The sequence below is a fragment of the Cotesia glomerata genome, linkage group LG1 (assembly GCF_020080835.1).
Source record: "Cotesia glomerata isolate CgM1 linkage group LG1, MPM_Cglom_v2.3, whole genome shotgun sequence".
In the NCBI taxonomy this organism is placed as follows: Eukaryota; Metazoa; Arthropoda; class Insecta; order Hymenoptera; family Braconidae; genus Cotesia; species Cotesia glomerata.
In genome coordinates, this window is record NC_058158.1 from 21,765,574 (window position 1) to 21,789,211 (window position 23,638).

General features: G+C 36.6%; 1 protein-coding gene across 1 annotated transcript in view; it reads right to left on the bottom strand.

Moving 5' to 3' along the window:
- Positions 1-23,638, bottom strand: part of LOC123263996 — a gene marked incomplete in the record, with an annotated part of 337,741 nt that overhangs the window by 225,943 nt on the left and 88,160 nt on the right. The window contains 2 exon segments of the mRNA XM_044727045.1: positions 9,278-9,696; positions 9,787-9,822.

The window sequence follows — 23,638 nt, forward strand, 5'->3', positions numbered from 1 at the left end:
ATTTATGTGTATACTAATATATGTGTATACTAACATACATACAGACTTAGTGACAACCTCGCGGGGATAGTCAAGGAAACTTCCTGTGACCTTCAAACGCCGAGATCTGATGAAAACTCGATTTCTGCGAAACAGGGTGAAAACAATAACTTCCCGATTTTTGAAAATCTTCAATTTTCTTAGCGGAAAGTTAAAAATTAGGATGACGGTTGACTCTAAAGGCCATCCCTGCAACTTTCCGCTCATTTTGTACTCAAGCGCTCAAAGTTACACATTACGTTTTTGAGCTCTTCGAGCCCAAAAATATAATTTTTGTGTCATTTTGAGCTCTTTGAGCTCAAAACTCTAATAGCAGTTTAATAAAACACAATTTTTTGAATTTTCAAACGACAATAACTTTTGAATGAATTAACCGATTTTCACGCGGTTGGCGGCATTCGACGCAGTTTTCAAAGCCCCATGAAAGATCATTGAGTTTAAATTGATCGAGCCAGTAATTCCAAGTAATTCCGAGAAAATACTTTTTTCGGTTTTTTCTCGACAACGATAACTCACGAACGAATCCACCGATTCTGACCGGGCTTGCGGTGATCGACGTGGTTTTTTTATCTTAAGAGCTGATTAGATTTTGAAATTGTTCGGTAAAGCCATTAAAAGGTAATTCCAAAAAAACCACATTTCAAAAAAATTTTTTTTTGTAGATTTTTTGAGATTTCTCGAAATCTACTGATTCGAATCGGTCCAAATGATATTTAAAATCTAAGTTTAGTCACGCCTTTTCGAATGGCGCCAACCGCGATGAAATCGGTCAGCCGTTCAAAAGTTGTGAGAGGTTTACACACACACACACACACACACACACACACACACACACACACACACACACACACACACACACACACACACACACACACACACACACACACACACACACACACCATCGCAAAAATAGTCACGGAAGCATCTGTAAAATAAATAGTTTTTTAATAAAAAATATTGTCAATAATGCTGTTATTTAACTCGCGACATAGTTCGTACTTTACCTATATAATTTTTTCTATAATTAAAAAATTCTAGAACGCGTTTAACTGAAAAATATTCTCTGGTTTTTAAATTCTAATCAGCCCATTATACCTCCCAAACAGTTCAAAAGTTGAAAATGTTGGGGGCCCATTTTGCCCCCAAATATTTTTGGATATTGAAAGTTTTAGGGGGCCCATTTTGCCCCCCCCCCCTCTTTCCCTATTTATTTTTAGGAGAATTGTTATTGTAACCTTTTTGTTAGTTATTCTGAGAAAAATTGTTTTCTACTCGAGTCAGAATATTGAGCCTAAATGAACCTACATGACCCTCCATCAGCTGTCATGAACCTATATGAGCCTACACCACGATTTTCAATTGTTTTCATCAGAAAATAAGTGAAAACTATTACAAATTTATACTCAGATACTTAGTCATGTGAAAAATAGAAAAAAAGATATTTTGTTGTTGGCCACGATATTTTCTGAGAAACTTATAAGACTTCTAAAAATGATTATGCTCTGAAAATAATTTCATAATTTGTAATCACAAGAATAAGCATGTATTTTTCACAATAAAAAATTAAATATATCGATTTATAACAATTGAAGTACATTTTGAAAAAAAAAAAAAAAAAAGAAAAATCAATTGTAGTAGATTAAGTAGAAAATAAGTTGATAGTCCATTGACTTTACTCTTACCCGTTGTAGAAACTAACTTGCTAGTGGAATTTTATTGTTCTATTTTATTTTAAAAATCCGTAGATTACGAAAATAAAAATTAGAAAAACGGTTGACCCTGAAGGCCATTCCTGCAACTTCCCGCTAATTCCATACCTAGGCGTTTAAAATTGCACTCATGAGGTTTTTGAGCTCTTCGGGCTCAGAAATGCAATTCATGTGTTATTTGGAGCTCTCGGAGCTCAAAGAGATAGCTTTCCTATGCTTTTGAGCTCTTCGAGCTCAAAAATCTTATCAAAGTTCGATAAAACACGATTTTTTTAATTTTGAAACTGCTATAACTTTTGAATGAATCAACCTATTTGCACGCGGTTGGCGGCGATCGATGTAGTTTTTTGAGTTCTATGAGTAATTTAGGACGAAAGAATTGATCTAATAAAAAATTTCGGAGTTATTACAAAAAAACACTTTTTTCGATTTTTTTCGACAACGATATTTCACGAACGCATCGACCGATTCTGACGCTTTTGGTGGCGATCGATGCAGGTTTTCAAGGTTAAGAGCTGATAAGTTTTTGAGGTCAATCGGTTCAACCAATTAGGAGATATTTGAAAAAAATGAAAAAGAAAACTTTTTTTTCCACTTTTTTTGCAATTTCTCGAAATCTACTGGTCCGAATCGGTTCCAACTTACAGGAAATCTAAGTTTGGCGAAGACCTTTCGAATGACATCAACTACAATCAAATCGGTTTGGCCGTTCAGAAGTTATAAGAGGTTTACACACACACACACATTCGGGGCTGAGGAGAAACTGCTACCGGACGCGTCTCCCTGAGCGGATGGGAGGATGCTCGCTGTCCTTGGATGACACTTAATCTCTTAATTGATGAGGTACAGCGGGTAGGAGCCAAGTAAAATAACCAAACAAAATAAGCTCCCGTGGACAAAACTCCCCTGTAATGGGTTGGTTACACTAACTGACCTAGCAATACGATCGTTCTCTTCTGTGACCCACTGGGAGTGACCGGAACCTGTATCGTAGTTTCCGATGATGCAGACCACGGCTGATGTGAGCTTGCTCTGCCGAGGTGTAAGTTGCAGCAGTGGATCAGGATCCAGCCACTTCGGGCCTTGATCAGGAAGTACGCAGTGAGTGTTAGAGATCGGAATCTTCACCGCTCCGAGTGAGTCTAGTCCGTCCGTGTATTCCGGGACTGGCTAAGTGTCGGCTAGGCCTCAGGGAGCTGGGGTAGGAGTACTATCTCCGAGGGTACACCCGTTCCTAGTTATGGCAACCCGCTCCACTCCGTGCGATGTGCTGGTAAATCAAAAAGTATGAGTAATTCACAGGAAACAAACAAGAGTGAAAACGGGCCTCATGCCCAGCAAGACGCACTGCTACTTAGTGCAAAGATGAAGAGAACAGATGCTCCGGTACATCTGGAGAAGCTAGTCAGTGGACTGCAGGACTTTCTCCAAACCAAGCAAAATGTCCACAAGGAGATCAAGTCGAAGTCGACGAACATCTGCAGTGCCCTGAGAAGATTCAAAAAACTGGACAAAGAGTGGCAGGACATCCAACAGTAACACGGTAATGTCGTGATGAAGACGAGTGCGACAGCGGTTTCACCTGCAAAAGCCGACACGTTTGTCGAAGAGATGGACACAGGTAGCGAGGGTGACGTCGAGTCAGTTGTCGAAGAAGGACCTTAAACCAAGTCCTCCGAAAAACGCGGTAACACAGAACGGCGGAAAAAAAGGAGGTGAATGAGTGGCAAAAAGTCCAGTCATGGAAGTCCAAGAGAGAGCAACCAAAAGAAAAGCTCCAGAAGCAACCGCCGAAGGAGCCCAGGCCAGAGCCTAAGCGGATAAAACCGCGCAAACGGATCAGGCCGGACGCACTGATCATCCGCCCAGCAGAGACGGCAAAGTATGCTGAGATCCTGAAGCGAATAAAGCAGGACGTCCCCGACGAACAGGTCCGTACTACAGTGGATAAGATCCAAAGAACTAGGGCCGGGAGCTTGCTGATTACGCTTTCGAGGAAGAGCACTGACCGAGGCCAAGCCTTACAGAAGACCATCGCGGGCATCCTTCAAGAAGACGCGAAGGTAATCTGCAAAGGACCACAGGAAGACGTTGAAATCCGAGATCTTGACGATACCACAACCAAGGAGGATATTCAGGCGGCCTTGCGAACGGTAATCGGAGAAACCTGCAAGATACCACTAGGGACAATTAAGATTCGTAAGGCCTGCAGAGGTACTCAGACAGCTGTTGTGACACTAGCAGCAGCTGCAGCGTGGAAGATATTGGCAGGAAGCGGTAAAGTCCGGATCGGCTGGGCCAACTGCCGAATCAAAGCTACGAGGAGACCAATCCAATGTTTCAAGTGCTGGCACTTTGGACACCATGGATCCCAGTGCAAGAGCAATGTGGATTGGTCTAAGCTATGTATTAGATGCGGACAAGAGGGACACACGATTGCTGAATGCAAAAACCCAGCGAAATGTGTATTGTACGCGGACCAAAGTGCGGAGAACGCGGCCCATCATGCCGGCGCATCCAGGTGCCCAGTATTTAAAGAGGCACTCCAGAAGATAACAAACAAACAGACATGAAGATATTGCAGCTAAACCTAAACCATTGCGAAGCTGCACATGATCTGCTTATGCAAACAGCAAGAGAACTAGAGTTAGACTTAGTAATGATAGCAGAGCCATACAGACACCTGAATACCCAGCCTTGAGAATCTGACAGCACCGCCAAGGCTGTCATCTGGTCCTGTGGTAAGCATCCCTTCCAGAGTGTAGTTAACAATGATAATCGCGGCTTTGTAGCAGCAACAGTTAACGGCATCCGTTTCTACAGCTGTTATGCACCACCTAGCCTATCCATTGTTGAATTCACTGAATTCTTGGACAAACTGACCGAGGACGCCAAGCAGTATTATCCAGTCGTGATTGCCGGTGACTTCAACTCCTGGGCAGTAGACTAGGGCAGCAAGCAGAGCAATGCGCGAGGAAAAGCACTACTAGAAGCTTTTACTACACTAGATGTAGTCCAGCTCAACAGTGGTGATACGCCAACCTACACTAAAGGAGAAGCAAGCTCTATTGTAGATCTCACTTTCGTCAGCAGCAGCCTCATCAGTGGGAAATACGACTGTAAGGTGATGGATATCTACACAGCCAGCGACCACAAAGCAATTCTCTGGGAAATATCACATGACCGGAATACAAGAAGACCAATCAAGTCACTCAATACCATTAGATGGAAAGTGAAGTCTTTTGACACAAGCACATTGGTAATAGCCCTGAATAGTGAACCGATTACTACTGGATCCGCAGAAGAAATGACCAAGGACCTGATGAAAAGAGTTGTCCAGGCCTGTGACGCAAGTATGGTCCGGAAACGCAGCATAAGCCAACGCCCGGCAGTACACTGGTGGAACGACCACATCAGCGTTCTTCGGAAAGAGTGTCTAAAGAAAAGAAGAATATCCCAGCGTGGCTATCGACGACCTAATTCTGGTCGCAGAGTACAAAAAAGCCCGTCGATCATTGAACAAAGCCATCAAGGATAGTAAGAGGCAATGCTGGAAAGAGCTCATCAACGAGATGGACGAAGACCTGTGGGCTAGACCGTACAAGGTGGTCATGACTCTCCTAAAAGTCAAACAAATGCCGGCATCCACATGCCCACAACTTCTGCAGAGAATCGTTACCGCGCTGTTTCCGCAGCAACGCGAGCTTATTGCCTTAAAAACAGCTATAAAGGCAGCACTGGAATTATTCCTGGATGTTTACATCACCTGCCTCAAAGAAGGGATTTTTCCTCGAAAGTGGAAACAGCAACGGTTAGTGCTGCTTCCTAAAGGGAAAAAGCCACCGGATGAACCGCAATCTTACCGCCCACTTTGCATGCTAGATACAGCGGGTAAAATATTTGAACGCATAATTCACCAGAGAATTGAAGCAGTAGTCGACCCACTCCTGGCAGACAATCAGTATGGATTTCGGAAAGGACGATCAACCCTGGACGCAATCAAACTGGTTGTTGATACGGCCAAGGAAGCAATCGCAGGAACCAGATTGAAGGGTGGAACGAAAAAGTATTACCTGGTGGCGACTCTAGACATCAGAAACGCCTTCAACTCCGCCAATTGGGAATACATCATGCAGGCCCTCCAAGAGAAGAATGTACCAGAATACTTACTTAAGATCGTAGCAAGCTACTTTGAAAACAGGGTCTTGAAGTATGACACGAAGAACGGTCCGAAGGAGTATGATATTACTGGAGGGGTACCACAAGGTTCAGTTCTAGGCCCGCTCCGGTGGAACATTATGTATGACGGTTTATTGAGACTAACTCTGCCAAGAAACGTCAAATTCATAGCATATGCAGATGACGTAGCCGTAGTGATCGTTGCCAAACACCTTGATGAGATAAACCATATGTTCGATCTTACTTTTGAGAACGTTAACCGGTGGATGGACGCAGTGAATCTGCAACTGGCGCAACACAAGACTGAGGCAGTGCTTATTACCAGCAGAAAGGTGGTAGAGACCATTAAGCTGAAAGTCGGCAAACAAGAAATCACATCACAACCTTATATCCGATATTTGGGAGTGATGCTTGATGCCCGACTCAACTTCAAGCAGCAAGTGGAACATGTCAGTGCCAAAGCGTCAGTAATGAGGGCTAGTCTCGCACGACTGATGCCGAACGTCGGAGGCCCAAAGCAGAGCAGGAGGCTATTATTGTCATCAGTAGTCACATCGGTGCTCACTTACGGAATATCCATTTGGGTCGACGCACTAAAGACGCAAGAATCATGGAGAAAGGCTGGACCTGTATATCGACTGAGTGCCCTACGAGTAGCTAGCACCTTCCGCACAATATCAGAGGAAGCAGTGTGTGTTATTTCTGGTACTCTGCCTCTCAGAGTCCTAGCTGAGGAAAGACGGAACCTATATCAACGAAAAAGGTCAACCACACTGAGCCCTGAAGAACTTAGAATGGAAGAACGGCAACACAGCATCGCAAGATGGCAACCGGAGTGGAATGCTGTAGAGAAAGGTCGGTGGACGTACCGTCTCATACCTTGGATTGATGTGTGGTTCAACCGGAGTCACGGTGAGATCAACTATTATTTAACGCAGATGTTATCAGGACACGGATGATACCGGAAGTATCTTCACCGCTTTAAGCACGATGATACCCCAGAGTGCCTGTCCTGTCCAGGGGTCAATGAAGATGCGGAGCATGTTTTCTTTGTGTGTTCACGTTTCAACCAACAGCACGATGAGTTAGAGAAGATTCTGAAAAAGAGAACCCAACCAGAGTCAATAGTAGAAGCAGTGTTGTCGTCAGAAGCTGCCTGGAACGCCACAAGCACTTTTGCTACAAAAGTGCTTACAGAGTTCTGATCCATTGAGAGGAAAAGAGCGAAAGACAGAATCTAGAAGGAAGAAATAACATCTTAGCCACCAGAAGGAAGAGCGGTAGCTAATTCCTCCCCCCGCGAAGAAATGCCTTACTGCGGTACCATGGGGGATCAGAGGATAGATGAGAAAGGGGTTTAGAGTTTAGTGGGTAGGGGCGTCAGCGTCGAGTTTTAGTATGATGCTGCGTCGAGTCGCCACATATCCAGGCCAAACAGCTATGCCTGGAATCCGTAAAAAGGATTCCCCACCCCCCTAAGAAAAGAAAAATAAACACACACACACAGACGTACAGACATTATCGTGAAAATAGTCAGGAAAGCTTCTTAGGGCTTTAAAACGTCGAGATCTGTTGAAACCTTCATTTTTGCAAAACGGGGTAAAACCAATAACTTCCCGATTTTTTGAAAATCTTCGATTTTCTTAGCAGGAAGTTAATAATAAAAAAGCTCAACTCCCCCGCGTTTTTTAAATAAATAATAAAATTACACTAGGGTCACTGAGACACCGTGTATTTTCATCAGATAACTTATTTATATTACTGTAAAGCCCTATTAATATTGGTATTGTATTAAAGAGCGGAAAATTCTGAATTAGGAACTACAAAAATGAACCCTTTGCAGGTTATTATGTTCGCAAAAAGAATTAATGAAAAAAAAAAAAAAATTAATTGTTTACATTCCATCATGCGGTCGGTAACAAAGCAACAGTAACTGAGGTTGGTGGCGTGCGCGAGCCCGGACACAGTGGTTTTCATCCACTGCAATTTGAAATGTCAATATTCATTGACATAGAAATTTAATGAATTAATGATAAGAAAAGATTACATACAAGTATTATAGTATTTTTAAAATAATAGAAAATTGAAAAAAAAATCTACTTACAGTTTTATTGTCTTCTTATTAAAAATTATCTTAGTATTTAATAATTGGCAAAATCTTTTACAGTTCAGTGAAATTTAAAATTAATAATTGGAAAAAGAGAATAAAAATACCAATTAAAAATAAAAAAATTCACTGATATAAAATTTAAATTTTACAAGTGTTATTTTGAAACTTTAAATTTATTGATTAATTAGCATTTACTTTTAATTATCAATCAACAAATTAATGTTTACAACCCTGACAGCCAGTGCTTTCTCAGTGTTGACTCCCAGCAGTTACGGTTAATTTATACATCAATTTGGCGGTAATTCTTCACTCAACAACAGTTGTAAGCAAATTGACGGAAATCTACGGCCGCAACTTGAATACAAGTTAACAATCAAATTTGTAGTTAAATTTCCTTTCACCTTACTTGTACAGCAAGTTTTGACGTCTATTTGCAGAGTAAGTTATAGGTAATTAATAGGAAATCGCTCGCTTTGCCAACTCTTTCCGTCAAGTTTGCTTCGAATTGCGGACGTAGATTGACAGTAAGTTATAGGTAAGGTGGCTATCAAGGAACATTCATAGTTACTAAAAATTCAGAATTTTTCGGCCTATCATACAATACCAATAGTAATAGGGCTTTACAGTAATATATATAAGTTATCTGATGAAAATACACGGTGTCTCAGCGACCCTAGTGTAATTTTATTATTATTCATTACATATTATTCATTTAAAAAACGCGGAGGACTTGAACTTTTTTATTATTATTTTCGTAATCTACGGATTTTTTTACATAAAATAGAACAATAAAATTCCACTAGCAAGTTAGTATCTACAGCGGGTAAGAATAAAGTCAGTGGACTATGAGTTGGTCATTATTGTAGTTGATTGGGTAGGTTTTTATTCGTTTCTGTGCTCAGACTAACTGATTTTTTCATTTTCGGTTTATCTGTAAAATAAAAAATTCAATTAAACTTTGACTTGTCAATACAATTACATTGATCAAGTAGGGTACAGGTGGGCAAGACGGAGAGGGTGGGTAAAACGAATAATCGTTCCAAAATCGCTGGTCGGTCGATAGAAAAATTTCAGACTGCAATAAAAAACGATAGGTCTAGTTACATAATAGATTGATAGATTGCAGTCTAAAATTTTTTTATCGACCGACCAGCGATTTTGGAACGATTATTTGTTTTACCCGCCCTCTTCGTCTTGCCTGCCCGTATTCATGTTTACAGCCATTGGTATTTAGACTTACTCAAATTATTTTCCTCATTTTTTTCCGGGTCTTCCTTTAAATATTTACGCTCGTTAAAACATTTGTAAAGTATGCATTTCTAAAAATTGAGTCTGGAAAAAATTAAAAATCTTCAATAGTATGTAAATAAAGATGAGGTTAAAATAGATCTTCTGATATAAAATACTTAACTAGAACAACAAGAAAATGATAATACTCTACGGAATAACCCTTTAAAAACTAGGTGCACCGAGTTCATGACCAATTCCTGAACGTGAGTCTTGTTCTTTCCCTTTGCCTGAAAAGTAAATTAAATCTTCACCGAGTATTTCTTCTAGTGTTTCTTCTACTGATACATGCCAATTATTTTCAGCAAGTGATGCAATTCCGATTTTTGTTTCTTTCTTCATAAATAACTTAGCATTTAGAGCTACTTCAACCTGGAATCAACAATTACTTACCGTTAATTATATTGAGTTTATAAACTATAAGATATTCGATTTTCATTTGGATTAAAAGATTTTATTTACATTATCTTCCTTTTCCTTAAAGTAATGTTTTGGAACCTATTTGAAGAAAGAAAAAAGTCAATTGATTATGAATTTGATTTGTCAACGTCATAATTCACTATTTTCAGAAACCCAAAGAAAAATTAATTTTTTAAATATGTACAAATTTTTAAGTAATCATAAAAAAGAAATTAAAGTGAGACTAGAAAATAATTAAGGGGGTATTCTAGTCTAGAAGCATGAATTTCAGGTAATTTTTCGAAGTGCCGTAAAAAAAAGGCAATCAATATTTTTAATATCCATTTTTTATAAGTTATTTATTAACATTGCAAGAATACAGAAAAAGTTGAAAATTCAAAAAATTAGCAGCTGATGAAGTGGGGGGAGGGGTCTCAAAAAATTGACACGTGACCATGCCCACAATTCCAGCCCTCCTAGCAATCGGAAATAAAAAAATTGAAAAAGATTATTAATCTAGAGTAATGTCGATATGGCATGAACTACAGTCATCCCCAAATTTTAATTTTGACTATTTTTCAAAAAATCGAAAAAGTCAAAAAAAGTAGTACAAAAAATACTTTTTAACTTCCCGCCAAGAAAATCGAAGATTTTCAAAAATCGGGAAGTTATTGGTTTTACCCCGTTTTGAAAAAATCGAGTTTTCATCAGATCTCGACGTTTGAAGGGCACAGGAAGCTTCCCTGACTATCTCTGCGAAGATGTCACTATGTCTGTATGTATGTATGTATGTGTGTGTGTGTGTTTTTTTTTTTTAACTTAGGGGGGGTGAATCCCTTTTACGGATTCCAGGCATAGCTGTTCGGCCTGGATATGTGGCGACTCGACGCAGCGCCATACTAAAACTCGACGCTAACGCCCCCACCCACTAAACCCTAAACCCCTTTTCTTCTTTCCTCAAATCCCTCATGGAAACCGCCGTCAGGCATTACTTCGTGAGGGGAGGATCTAGCTACTGCTATTCCTTCTGGTGGCTAAGGTGTTATTTTTCCTTCCTTCTAGTTTCTGTCATTTGCCCTTTTTCTTTCAATGGAACGCAGCTCTGTAAGCACTTCGGTGGTAAACGTGCTTGTGGCGTTCCAGGCAGCTTTGGATGACAGCATTTCTTCTACTATTGACTCTGGTGTGATTTTCTTGTTCAGGATCTTCTCTAACTCATCACGCTGTGGGTTAAAACGAGGACACTCAAAGAAAACGTGCTCCGCATTTTCAGCAACTCTTGGGCAAGACGGACACTCTGGGGAATTATCGTGCTTAAAGCGATGAAGGTACTCCCGGAAACAGCCGTGTCCTGACAACATCTAGGTCAGATAGTCGTTGGCCTCGCCGTGATTCCGGTTAAGCCAAACGTCAATCCTTGGTATAAGTCGATGAGTCCATCTTCCCTTCTCCGCAGCATCCCATAGTTGTTGCCATCTTGCTATACTATGTTGTCACTCTTCAGTTCTCAGTTCTTTAGCGCTCAGTGTAGATGACCTCTTTCGGTGGTATAGGTTCCGTCTTTCCTCAGCTAGGACTCTAAGAGGCAGATTTCCAGAAATGACGCACACTGCCTCCTCGGATATTGTGCGGAAGGCGCTTGCAACTCTCAGTGCACTTAATCAGTAGACGGGTTCGGCTTTTCTCCATGATTCTTGGGTCTCCAGCGCGTCTGCCCAAACGGATATTCCATATGTGAGCACTGATGTGACTACTGACGACAGCAATAGTCTCCTGCTCTGCTTCGGGCCTCCAACATTCGGCATCAGTCTTGATAGACTAGTTACCACCGCTGATGCTTTAGTACTTACGTGTTCGACCTGTTGCTTAAAGTTCAGTCGGGCATCCAGCGTCACCCCCAGGTATCGGATAAATGGTTGCGATGCGATCTCCTGCTCGCCGACATTTAGCTTGATGTTTTCTACGATCTTTCTGCTGGTGATGAGCACAGCTTCAGTTTTGTGCTTGGCTAACTCCAACTTCATCATCTCTATCCATAGGTTAATCCGGCTAAATGTGATATCGAAAGCCAGATTAATATCTTCCAAGTATTTCGCGACAATCACTACTGCTACATCATCGGCATATGCAACAAGTTTCACCTTTATGAGGCCTAAGAAACTGCGTCGAATGCCGCCAACCACTTGAAAATCAGTTTATTCATTCAAAAGTTATTGCGATTTGAAAATTCAAAAAATAGTGTTTTATCAAACTTTTATCAGACTTTTGGTCTCGAAAAGCTCAAAAGCATAGAAAAGCTATCTCTTAGCTAGCTTAAAAATGGCATAAGTGCAATTTTAAGCATCCAGGTATGGAATTAGCGGGAAGTTGCAGGGATGGCCTTTCAGGGTCAACCGTCTTCCTAATTTTTAACTTCCCGCTACGAAAATCGAAGATTTTCAAAAATCGGGAAGTTATTGTTTTCACCCCGTTTTGCAAAAACCGAGTTTTTATCAGATCTCGACGTTTGAAGGTCACAGGAAGCTTCCCTGACTATCCCCGCGAGGTTGTCGCGGTGTCTGTATGTATGTGTGTGTGTGTGTGTGTGTGTGTGTGTGTGTGTGTGTGTGTGTGTGTGTGTGTGTGTGTGTGTGTGTGTGAAAGTATGTGAACCGCTTATAACTTTTGAACTTTTTCATCGCGGTTGGTGCCATTCAAAAGGGCTTGACCAAACTTAGATTTTGAAAACTATTTGGACCGATTCAGATAAATAGATTTAGAGAAATCTTCAAAAAACTGAAAAAAATAAATTTTTCGAATGTGGTTTTTTTGGAATAACTTTTAAACGGCTTGATGGTTCAATTCCAAAAACTAATCAGCTCTTAACCTTAAAAAACCACGTCGATCGCCACCAGTTCGGTCAAAATCGGTTGATTCGTTCGAGAAATATCGTGAACGAAAGAAAACCGAAAAAAGTGTTTTTTCGGAATAACTCCAAAATTTGTAGCGCGATCAATTCAAAATTTAAGATTCTTTGTGAGGCTTGAAAAACTGCGTCGAATGCTGCCAGCCGCGTGAAAATCGGCTTATTCATTCAAAAGTTATTGCGGTTTAAAAATTCAAAAAATAGTGTCATCAAATCCCTATCAGACTTTTGAGCTAAAAAGCTCAAAAGCATAGGAAAACAATCTCTTTGAGCTTGGAGAGCTCAAAATAACCCATAAATTGTATTTTTGAGCTCGAAGAGCTCAAAAACGTCATTGGTGCAATTTTAAGCGCCTAAGTATGGAATTAGCGGGAAGTTGCAGGGATGGCCTTCAGGGCCAACCGTTTTCCTAATTTTTTTTTTCAGGCAGTCACCATTTTGTGAAAAAATTTTTTTTCAACTTTTCCCTAGTTCATGCCATAGCAACATTACTCTAAATAAATAATATTTTTTATTTTTTTATATTCGATTGCTAGGAGGGTTGGAATCGTGGGTATGGTCACATGCCAATTTTTTGAGGCCCTCCCACTTCATCAGTTGCTAATTTTTTGAATTTTAAACTTTTTTTATTTTTTTCTGTATTCTTGTAATGTTAATAAATAACTTATAAAAAAATGGATGGTAAAAATATTGATTGCCTTTTTTTTACGGCACTTCAAAAAATTACCTGAAATTCATGGTTCTAGACTAGAATGCCCCCTTAAGATTAATATGCTGTCATTTTTCTATGAAAGATAGCTTTACTTTGAGTTTTCGAACAGCTATCATTTTGTTTATCGAGCACGTAAGAAACCCCCATTTCTATTGCAACTACAATTTGTAACAGGGTAAATTACCCTGTGACGGTAAATCCGCACTCGTGCGTTAATTAGTCGACGCAGCACTGGCGCGTCTCGGTCTTCGGGACCCGACTAGTATTAAGTGGGGGAAATTTTGGGTTTCTTGGTCAGTTGAGTAGAGGCAACAAGTCAGAAGTAGTGCAATGACCAACGCAGTAACATCGCTAGCCAAAACAGTCCAAAGAAGGAAGCCTGAGTTTCCAAAGCACAAAAATTACACAGGTATTGAGACTTTGATTCCTTTGATGAGCCAAGGGGGTCATATACCCGGCTCATCAATTTTACTACTTCTCATTAAATCAAATTTTTTGGTAATTCAATTGTTTATAATAATTTGCTCAATAACAATTAATTATTTTAATTGATTTGGTTCGTTAGCAGTTTGAGCATTCTTCCTGGGGATCTTATACCCGAAGAATGTTCTAGACCTCTTGGGTTTGGAAGTCGTGAGTGATTGATTTGTTAATTTGGCCAATTGATAATTGTTAACATCTTAGATTGGTTTAAATAAATTTATTTTATTAATTAAATTCTGAACATCGAGAAGGTTTCAATCGACATGACACAGTATTCGGTACCCGAGGTCCAAAACGTGCTACACAGCTACGAACAACGGCGTCCATTTTGAGCGCGCAAATTCCTTTGTGAATTTCACTACGCAACAATTTACAATATTAACAACTGGACTATTATTATAAATTATAACAATTGAATTATCGTTTATTAATATTATTTGTTACAAGAAAGTATTATTTATTTAATATAATTTATTGAGAATTGGCTACTGAACTTCGACGCAATTGAGATCGAATTACCCGTGGATAATTTTTCGTGAATTTATTTTATTGAGACAAATTGTTTTATTAATTATTTATAAATCGAAAAATTCCACGTGGTCATTTATATATTGAACTATTGAAAATTAAAAGTATTATTTTATTGGAATTATTTATAAAAATATTTAACGGCGTGGATTAAGTCCCAGAAAATTAGTTAGAATTTTACAAAGAATTTATTCAAAATTTAAGAAATAAAATTACGAGTTGAAATTGGAGTAAAATTTTGCGTCAATGTTGTTCCTAAAATTTTATTTAATGTTGAGTATTAAAGTCGTGGATAATTTGGAATAAATTCAAGCGTCGGTTTTTAGTGAAGATTTTTTTGAGAATTAAATTATTAGTTGTCAAAATGGGTTACGATTTAATTGCGAGCTAATGACTGAAAATTTTAATAAAAAATTAATGTTGTAATTTTTGGAATTTAATTTTATAAGTCAGAAGTAAAAAGTAAATTAGAGTCAGGGTGTGTGTGAAGACGCGTGGGTTATGTGTGTGAAGATCGTGCGGGATATGTGTGTGTGAGTGTGTACATTCTCTACTTGTTGATGTTTTGCCGAGTAGAGTAATTAATACACTTTAGAATCCGTTAGGTAGTGCAGCGGTAGAACAAGCGGTAGTGTTAAGTTAGTTGTAAGTGAGTGATGTACGTGCAAGGGCACGAGTTGTTATTCTATTTTGTTGTTAAATAAATACCGGTCATTTTTGTTAAATAAAAATTTATTTCTTTCAGATCACCTTCCTCCACTCTCTCTCCCTGTAGATTATAAGCTCAGCTCTAGTTTCCGGTTCCAGGAACCGAGATACAAAATCCTGGTGGCGCCCTTGTTAATTTAGAATCATTTTTGCTAGCATTGTTATATTTTATTAAATTAATTAGGGATCAATGAACAGGAATAAAAAACCCGTTACAAATTTAAATCACAATAATGAGTTACGACAACGCGGAAGAAGATTTCATATCATTTTAAGATTTTGTAAAATATTTTGAATAATAATTATCAATAAAACTTACTTTCTTTTGGATCTGATTTAGAAATAGGGCTAGACAAGGCATTTGAAGTTGTGATCTGGTTTGCTTCTGTCAGAGGAGAAATTGTTGACAAACAGAGTAACATAGTGTCTTGTTTACGACATTTGTCAGCAATATTAATGACATTCACGACAAATGGGTCATCAAAAAAATTAATATTTGGAGGGAATTCGTAAATATATCTTTTCCAATACCCATGTAGGAACCGCCAGAGTTGAATGACGGGGCCTTACTCTGCCAAGTACTGGGCAACCAAGCTTGGCGCACCGATATTGGCCAATGTTTGGGCCAAGACTGGGTAATCAGCCTTGGCCAACCCAATGATTACCACGTCCAAAAAGCAGACAGTGTCAAATCGGCTGAATTTGAAAATTTTTTGCTCAAAATTTAGTGCTCATTTAGTGCAATTTTGGCGCTAAAATCGCGAATTTAATGCTGTTTAGAATAAAAGGAAAATCTATCAAATGGTAGCTTTTGATAAAGCTATCATTGTAACGGTCAATTATAATAGTAGATCTATGCTAATATTCTCAACAATGATATTAGCAATTAGTGCTCAAAAAGTGCGTTCACGATCGACAATGAAATGATATTGCCTGTAGATGAGATATCTAGAACAAATATTATTTTATTTTAGTAAATAGCAATGCTGAAAAAACAATAACTGAACATGAAAATATCAAATAAGATAAAATATCACGGTTAGCAAGATTTAAAAACAAAAGGAGAATTAAGTGCTCATTAAGTGCTACACATAGGAACGATAAAACAGTAATAATGGAATTGTTTAAATTATTTTTTAATCCCAACAATGCTAACCTGACACATTGACAGCTTTGAACACCACAAACAAGTCAATTGACATGAAACCGCTTATTATTTAAATTACAATAATTAAGTGCTCATTTAGTGCTACTAGAATAAATTAAGAAATTTCAACAATTGAATTGTTTGAATATTTTTATAATCCCAACAATGCTAACCTGACACATTGACAACTTAAAACACCATAAAAAAGTCAACTGACATGGAACAGCTCATTTTTTATTTCACAACAAATAAGTGCTCATTTAGTGCTATAGGTATGAACAGAGAAATATTAACAATTCGATTGTTTAAACATTTTCTCAATCGTAACAATGCTAACCTGACACAATGACAGCTTTGAACACCATAAACAAGTCAATTAACATTGAAAAGCTTATTATTTATATCAAAATAATCAAGTGTTCATTCAGTGCTACCTGTATGAGCGGGGAAATATCAACAATTCAATTGTTTGAACATTTTCTTAGTACCAACAATGCTAACCTGACGCATTGACAGCTTTGAACACCACAAACAAGTCAATTAACATGGAACAGCTCATTATTGATATCACAATAATTAAGTGCTCATTCAGTGCTACCTGTATGAGCGGGGAAATACTAACAATTCAATTGTTTGAACATTTTCTTAATACCAACAATGCTAACCTGACACATTGACAGCTTTGAACACCACAAACAAGTCAATTAACATGGAACAGCTCATTATTGATATCACAATAATTAAGTGCTCATTCAGTGCTACCTGTATAAGCAGGGAAATACTAACAATTAAATTGTTTAAACATTTTCTTAATCCCAACAATGCTAACCTAAGACATTGGCAACTTTGTACACCACAAACAAGTCAATTGTCATGGAACAGCTTATTATTTATATTGCAATAATTAAGTACTTCTTTAGTTCTACCTGTGTGAGTAATGAAACGTTAATAATTTAATTTTCCAAATTTTTTATTCATACTAACTAGTTATTTTTTGCTTAATTTGCTGATGGTAATTCTATAAATCTTTTGATCTTAATCGAGTATTCAATGTCATATTTAATGAATCGCTTAAAAGTCTGGTAAGTGTACACGGAAAGAAAATTATACGAAAAATCACGATGAGAACATGGTAATTTTTAGTATAGGACATTGTAGTGCAGGACCAGAACTGAAACATCATAATTTATATGATGCAACATCGTAAATTTTTTTCATAGAATTGTACTGTTTAACCTTTCGCACATTCTTATACACTACAAGAAAAATTACGATGTTACTATAATAATATTTTTTCTATCAATCAAATTCAAAAGAAGTTTCAGTCACCGAAAAAATAATTCCGAATCACCGAGGAATCAAACCCGGTTTTCTTCCGTTACTAGCTCAAGGATTATCCTCTTACTCTATCTGAGGAAATATCCAGAAGTTCTGTTTAATCACACAATAAGACCTTCCATACAGTAGTTGGTCATCTTTTGGTGGTGGCGTCGCAAATTACTGGACTTTTTCTCTCTTTTATTAAAACAAATAGTATGCGTCCTTATTCACTTGCTCTTACGGAAAAAGAATTTACTATATAACATTGTAATTTTCAATAATTCAAATTGTATTCTGTAAACGGCAACATCGTAAGAATTTTCATATTATTTATTACTCACATTATTTGTGATAATTACGATGTTAACATCTTAAAAATTCATGAGTAAGTAGTAACTTTCAAAATATGAAATCATAGAAGTTAAGATATTCAAAGACTAGTCCTGGATTACGATGTTACTATTGTAATTTTTTATATGATTTTTTTTCCGTGTAGTTGAAATACTTACAGACTGCAACGAAAGTTAAGCCAAATTTCCACGTTCTACTGCAAACGTTTGAAAAGTTTATTCATCTTGATCTACTTCATTTCCGCAACAAAAACTTAATCTATTTGTTTTTTGATCAGCAAAACGATCGTAGATAAAGAATTCCTGGTCGTTAGATAACTTGAATATGGTGTCTACCCGAATATCTTTCCTTTTGCACTTCTTGTTTAGGAATGTAACTATAGGAGGTATAATGTAAAAAATATCAATTTATTCTTAGTATCACTCATCCCGGTAAAAAATGAATTCGCCTAATCATATATATTTATATATGATTATATATCGAATATATATGATTATCACTAAATTCTTATATAAAAATATATAATCATATATAAACTCATATATTATAAGTATGTTTTATGTAACTCTATATATGATTAGATCCGACAAAGTTATGTAGGTCTATATATGATTATATATAAATCTATATATAACTAGATCTGATAAGACCTGAGTTACCTAGGGCTATATATGATAATATATAAATCTATATATAATTAGATCTGATAAGACCTGAGTTACCTAGGGCTATATATGATTACTAGCTGTTCCTGCCCACCTGCTTCGCTGGGCGAATTGTGAAAGGAAATAAATAAAATTTTATGTTTCATTTTAATTTTTTTTTTATTCTTATTTTTAATATTCTCCTTTTTTTTTTTACTTTTGTATGAACATAAATATGCCCCGCGGATAGAATTCTAAGCATCGACATTGTTTTGAATTACACTGATTCCAAATTCCATTGAATTAGACTGTACTTTTTATCAATGTGATTTTTCCAACTAATATTAATTACTACTTTCAATGTGCAGTCATTATAACATTTCCGTGGCTTTCTTACAAAAATTAATAATAATTGACACGAAGAAAAAAATCTGAAAAACTATTGACCCTAAAGGCCATCACTGCAACTACCCGCTAATTCCGTATCCAAGCGCTTAAAGTTTTTTATCGTTAATACCCACCCCCGCGATCCTTATTGGAGGTGATTGTTTGTAAAATCCGCTCTTAGATCATTTCTATATCACGTAGTGAAGACTCCTCTTAAATTTGGAATCTATAAGAGCTTATAGCTCGGAAATTAAAAATTTTAATTGTTAACATTCACCCCCGCAAAGCCCTGTGAGGTAAGCTATCGTAAAATTCGTTCGTATATTATTTTTAAATCTCTTACGGAAAATTCCTACCCATTTTGGAGTCTATAGGAGCTATAGTTTAAAAACGGGAATCCTTCATTGTTAACGCCCCCGCAATCCTCCTCGGAATAGGATATCGTAAAATTCGTTTATAAATTATTTTTACATCCCTTATACAAAATTCCTACAAAATTTGGAATCTGTAGGAGCTATAGCTTGAAAATTAAAAATTTTCATTGTTAATACCCCCCCCCCCACAACCTCCTGTGGGGTGATTTATTGTAAAATTTGTTCATAGACTATTTCTACATCTCTTACAGAAGATTCCTACCAAATTTGGAGTCTATAGGAGCTATAGTTTAAAAACGGGAATTTTTTATTGTTAACGCCCCCGCAAACCTCTTTCGGGGAGGAATTTCTTAAAATCCGTTCTCAGCTGATTTCTAAATGGCAAAAGATTCCCGAGATTTCATGATAAGTGACTATATCTATAGAAAGTCTCTTATATGTAGATATATACAAATAGATTATGAATTTTTTGCAACTTTAAGAAGGTTAATACTTAGTTAGACTTATAAAAATAGATTGACAAAACCGTTGCCATAGACAATAATTCATATCACAATGTTGTAGATGCGTGGGTGGATGCATGGAAGTGTGTGGGTGGATGCGTGGGAGTGCGTGAGTGGATGCGTGGGAAGGTGTGTGGAAACGCATTTAAAAACGTTCAAGTGACGTTAGACATTTTGCCGGTATATGTGAGCTCAAATATAAAGAAGTGATTTTCATTTGTTTTATTAGCAGAAACAAATGACTATCCACATAAATTTGAAAAAAATGGTAAAGGGTTGATGGAATTTAAAAAATTAATAGCCTAAAACCTTCTACAATTAATTCCACGTCGAATGGTCACGGTCTCATGCCGATCGGTCCAGTAGTTTTCAAGTTTACCGCAGTGGAAAAAAAAAGTTGCTTATATATATATATATATATATATATATATATATATATATATAAATCTATATATAATTACCCTGATAGCCAATACTTACCGAAAGTTTACATCAAATTGTACTTCAACTTGTCGACAATCTGTTGCCGAAACTGGTCATCAAATTTCCAGTATAAACTGTAGCACAAGTCTTGGTATAAACTTGACATAAAATTGCAGATAATAATTGTAGATGTGGCAGATTGTAAAAATTTTAACGTTTGTACTCTCAATAGGTAACTTATCTGTATCCCGGGTAAGAAAGATAATATATAATTTTCCATAATTATATGAAAAATGGCCCTATATAGTTACATATAATTAGATATAAATAATTAGATATAATTATATAAAATTATTTATATATAATTATTTCCATAAAAATACAAAAAAAATCCAGTGAGCGCGGGAACTGAACCTCGGACCTGACGCTTGAAAGACTGATTCATTACCTATTTACCTACTAGACTTACTTAAAGAGTAGAGTTTGTAATAACTACGAGTAATAAAAATCGTATACATGATCGATTCGTAATGAACAAAATTTTTTTTGCTCGACGGGCAGAAAGCGTCAACTTTCGGCCCGCTGCGCTAAACGAAAGTGCCGCTTTCTGCCTTCGTCGAGCAAAAAAATAGTATACACTCCACGGGAAGTAAAGTAAGAAAGCCTCAGATCACATGTAATTGTTGGCCGAGGCGAAGCCTCGGCCAACAATTACATGTGATCTGAGACATTTCTTACTTTACTTCCCTAGGTGTGTAATATACTATTTATTAAATTTATAAATTATTAATATATGTATATATATATGTAGATTTATAAAATTATCTATGCATACATAAAATTGCAAAAATGATCCTAAAAAATTTTGAAGGTGTTCCGTTGCTTTAAAATTTATAATTACTTTAAAATTAAGAAAATAATAGCGGTAGAATCAGAATTAAATTTTGATTAAATTATTTGTTTAGCATATGGAACTATGTATTGCTGGAGGGCCTGGGTAACAATTTTTAAACTTGACAAAACTATGAATTTTTCTAAAATTTAATTTTTTTATAAGTTAATACAGATCCTATTATTTCATCCGTAAAATACTATGGATTAAAAGATTATTAATGATTGGAGTAACAGACTCTTAGATAAAAAGAAAGAATGTTTTATAGTTAAAAAATACCTACTGGAGTAAAAAAAATTATAGATGACTAAGGTAAAAGACCCAGTTATTGGCACTGACCTAGTTATTGACACTTGCAATTTTATTTTAATTGGAAAAAACAAATTAACTCTGATAAATTAATAAATATAATTTTTGAATTATAAATTTTAAGATAATTGGTGTTTTACTTTTACATTTTATGTTTTACATTTTACTTTTTTAATTAGAATGAAATTTCAAGTGTCAAACAACTGGGCCAGTGTCAATAACTGGGTCTTTTACCTTATATATAATTTCCGTATAGTATTACATTGATAGAAGGATTTATTTATATTTAATAAGCTTTATTAACTGTTAATAAATGAGTTTTTAACATCATAGGATTTAATAAATATTTATTTACAATTAATAAATTATTTATTTAATACGATTTATTAAATGTTAATAAATATTTGTTAACAGTTATTAATAAGTAATTTATTAAGTACAATTTACTAACTATTAATAAATATTTATTAGCGATTAATGAATATTCGTTAACTGTTAACAAATATTTATCTAAAATCAAAAGTAAAAATAGCAATTTTCATATAAGTTACAGTCATGGGTTTACCCGAAAAAACTTAAAGCAAAATTAGCCATAACTTTTCATAAAAATATAGCGGTATCTTTACAGCAACTTATTGTAGAGCAAACTTTTCGGATTTCTTTCCCTCTAAAAACGGCACCAGTTTTCTGATACTTACTGTACAATTTTACAGCATATTACCGACAATACCTGGAACAGCAAGACTTGTCGTAAACTTTCCGTTAATTTTACTATAATCACGGATATTCCAAATCTTGAAGAGAAAGTGTGGCTATCAGGGTAGATCTAATTAGACCTGAGTCATCTAGGGCTATATATGATTCTAGGCTATATATAATTATATATTATCAGATCTAATTGATATAGGAACATACATATAATTAAACGTAAAGCTATGTACATAATTATATTTAATCTGTTTTTTTGCATTGGTGCATTTGGTGTGTTATTTGTAAATGATATTGTGGTTTACTGATATAGACAATTTATTTAAATTATATTTTCGAAAACTGGCTTCTTTTTGAAATAATAATCGCTTGTATTTCTTACTGAACGGATTTTGTATTTAAAGAAAACAGTTGCAATTTCTGATTTAGGTTAGTTTTATTTTGGCTAACCTATTAGAAAATTTCAGTGTGCTGCCATCTTGCGTTTGGTTTATATATTGTGCTGCCATCTCACAATTCTTGTAACAATGTCTATGTCGTGTGGATTGTGCCTAAAGGTCATCAGTGACGCCGCATCAGCTGTCCAAACAACTGCTTATTGTAAACACTATTTTCATAACACATGTGTGAAGGTGCGATGTTGTTTACCATCTAAGGCACATGCGGCCGCTAAGGTTAAGGATTGCTGTCCGGCTTGTGTCACTGATGTGTCACCGATATTAAAGCAAATTTCTGAGAAGTTAAACAAAATAGATGGAGTAGATAAGAACGTGGCTAAGTTCGGAAAAAAGTTGGACAAGTTTGATGAAACTATGAAGTCGGTCAATGACAAGGTTGACAAACTGATTTCTAATTATGATATGTTGCAGAAAAATGTCAAGGATTTGGAGGCTAGGGTTTCTTAAATTGAGGAAGCTCAACCTGATGGTGGTAATAATCTTTTGAAAGAAGCTAGAGCTATTGCGAAAAATATTGCTGATGGTGATTTGGAGGCTAGAATGCTGCAGATAAAATCACGTTCACTTGCGGATGAGTTAACGATTACTGGTCTTCCTGAATTAGATGGAGAAAAGCTTCCCGACGTCGTTGTACAATTAATGCAGGCTTTGAAAGTACCAGTTACTGAAAATGAGATTGTCAGCGCGGAACGTTTGGGTAGGAAGAGTAACAGGAGCCATCGCAGTGTTTGCGTCAAGTTCAATAGCTTGAAGCATGTTGATGAATGCATTAAAGGTATTAAAAAAAAAAAACAAAGTAAAAGTTAGTACTTTGATGCCTGGCGTTCAGGTCCACGATGCAGATGCTACTATATATATTCATCTTAGGCATCCGTCATCTCTGTATAAGCTCCGGCTCGAGGTCCGTAAAAAGTACCCGACAATTCATCCTAAAAACATTTGGATTTCGAATACTTCAGTAAATGTCAGGTATGCAGATGATGAACTACCTGTTAAGTTGAGACCTACAGTGGGGATAGGCCCACTGCAGGATTTAATTCAATAACAAATCACTGCTCCTCAC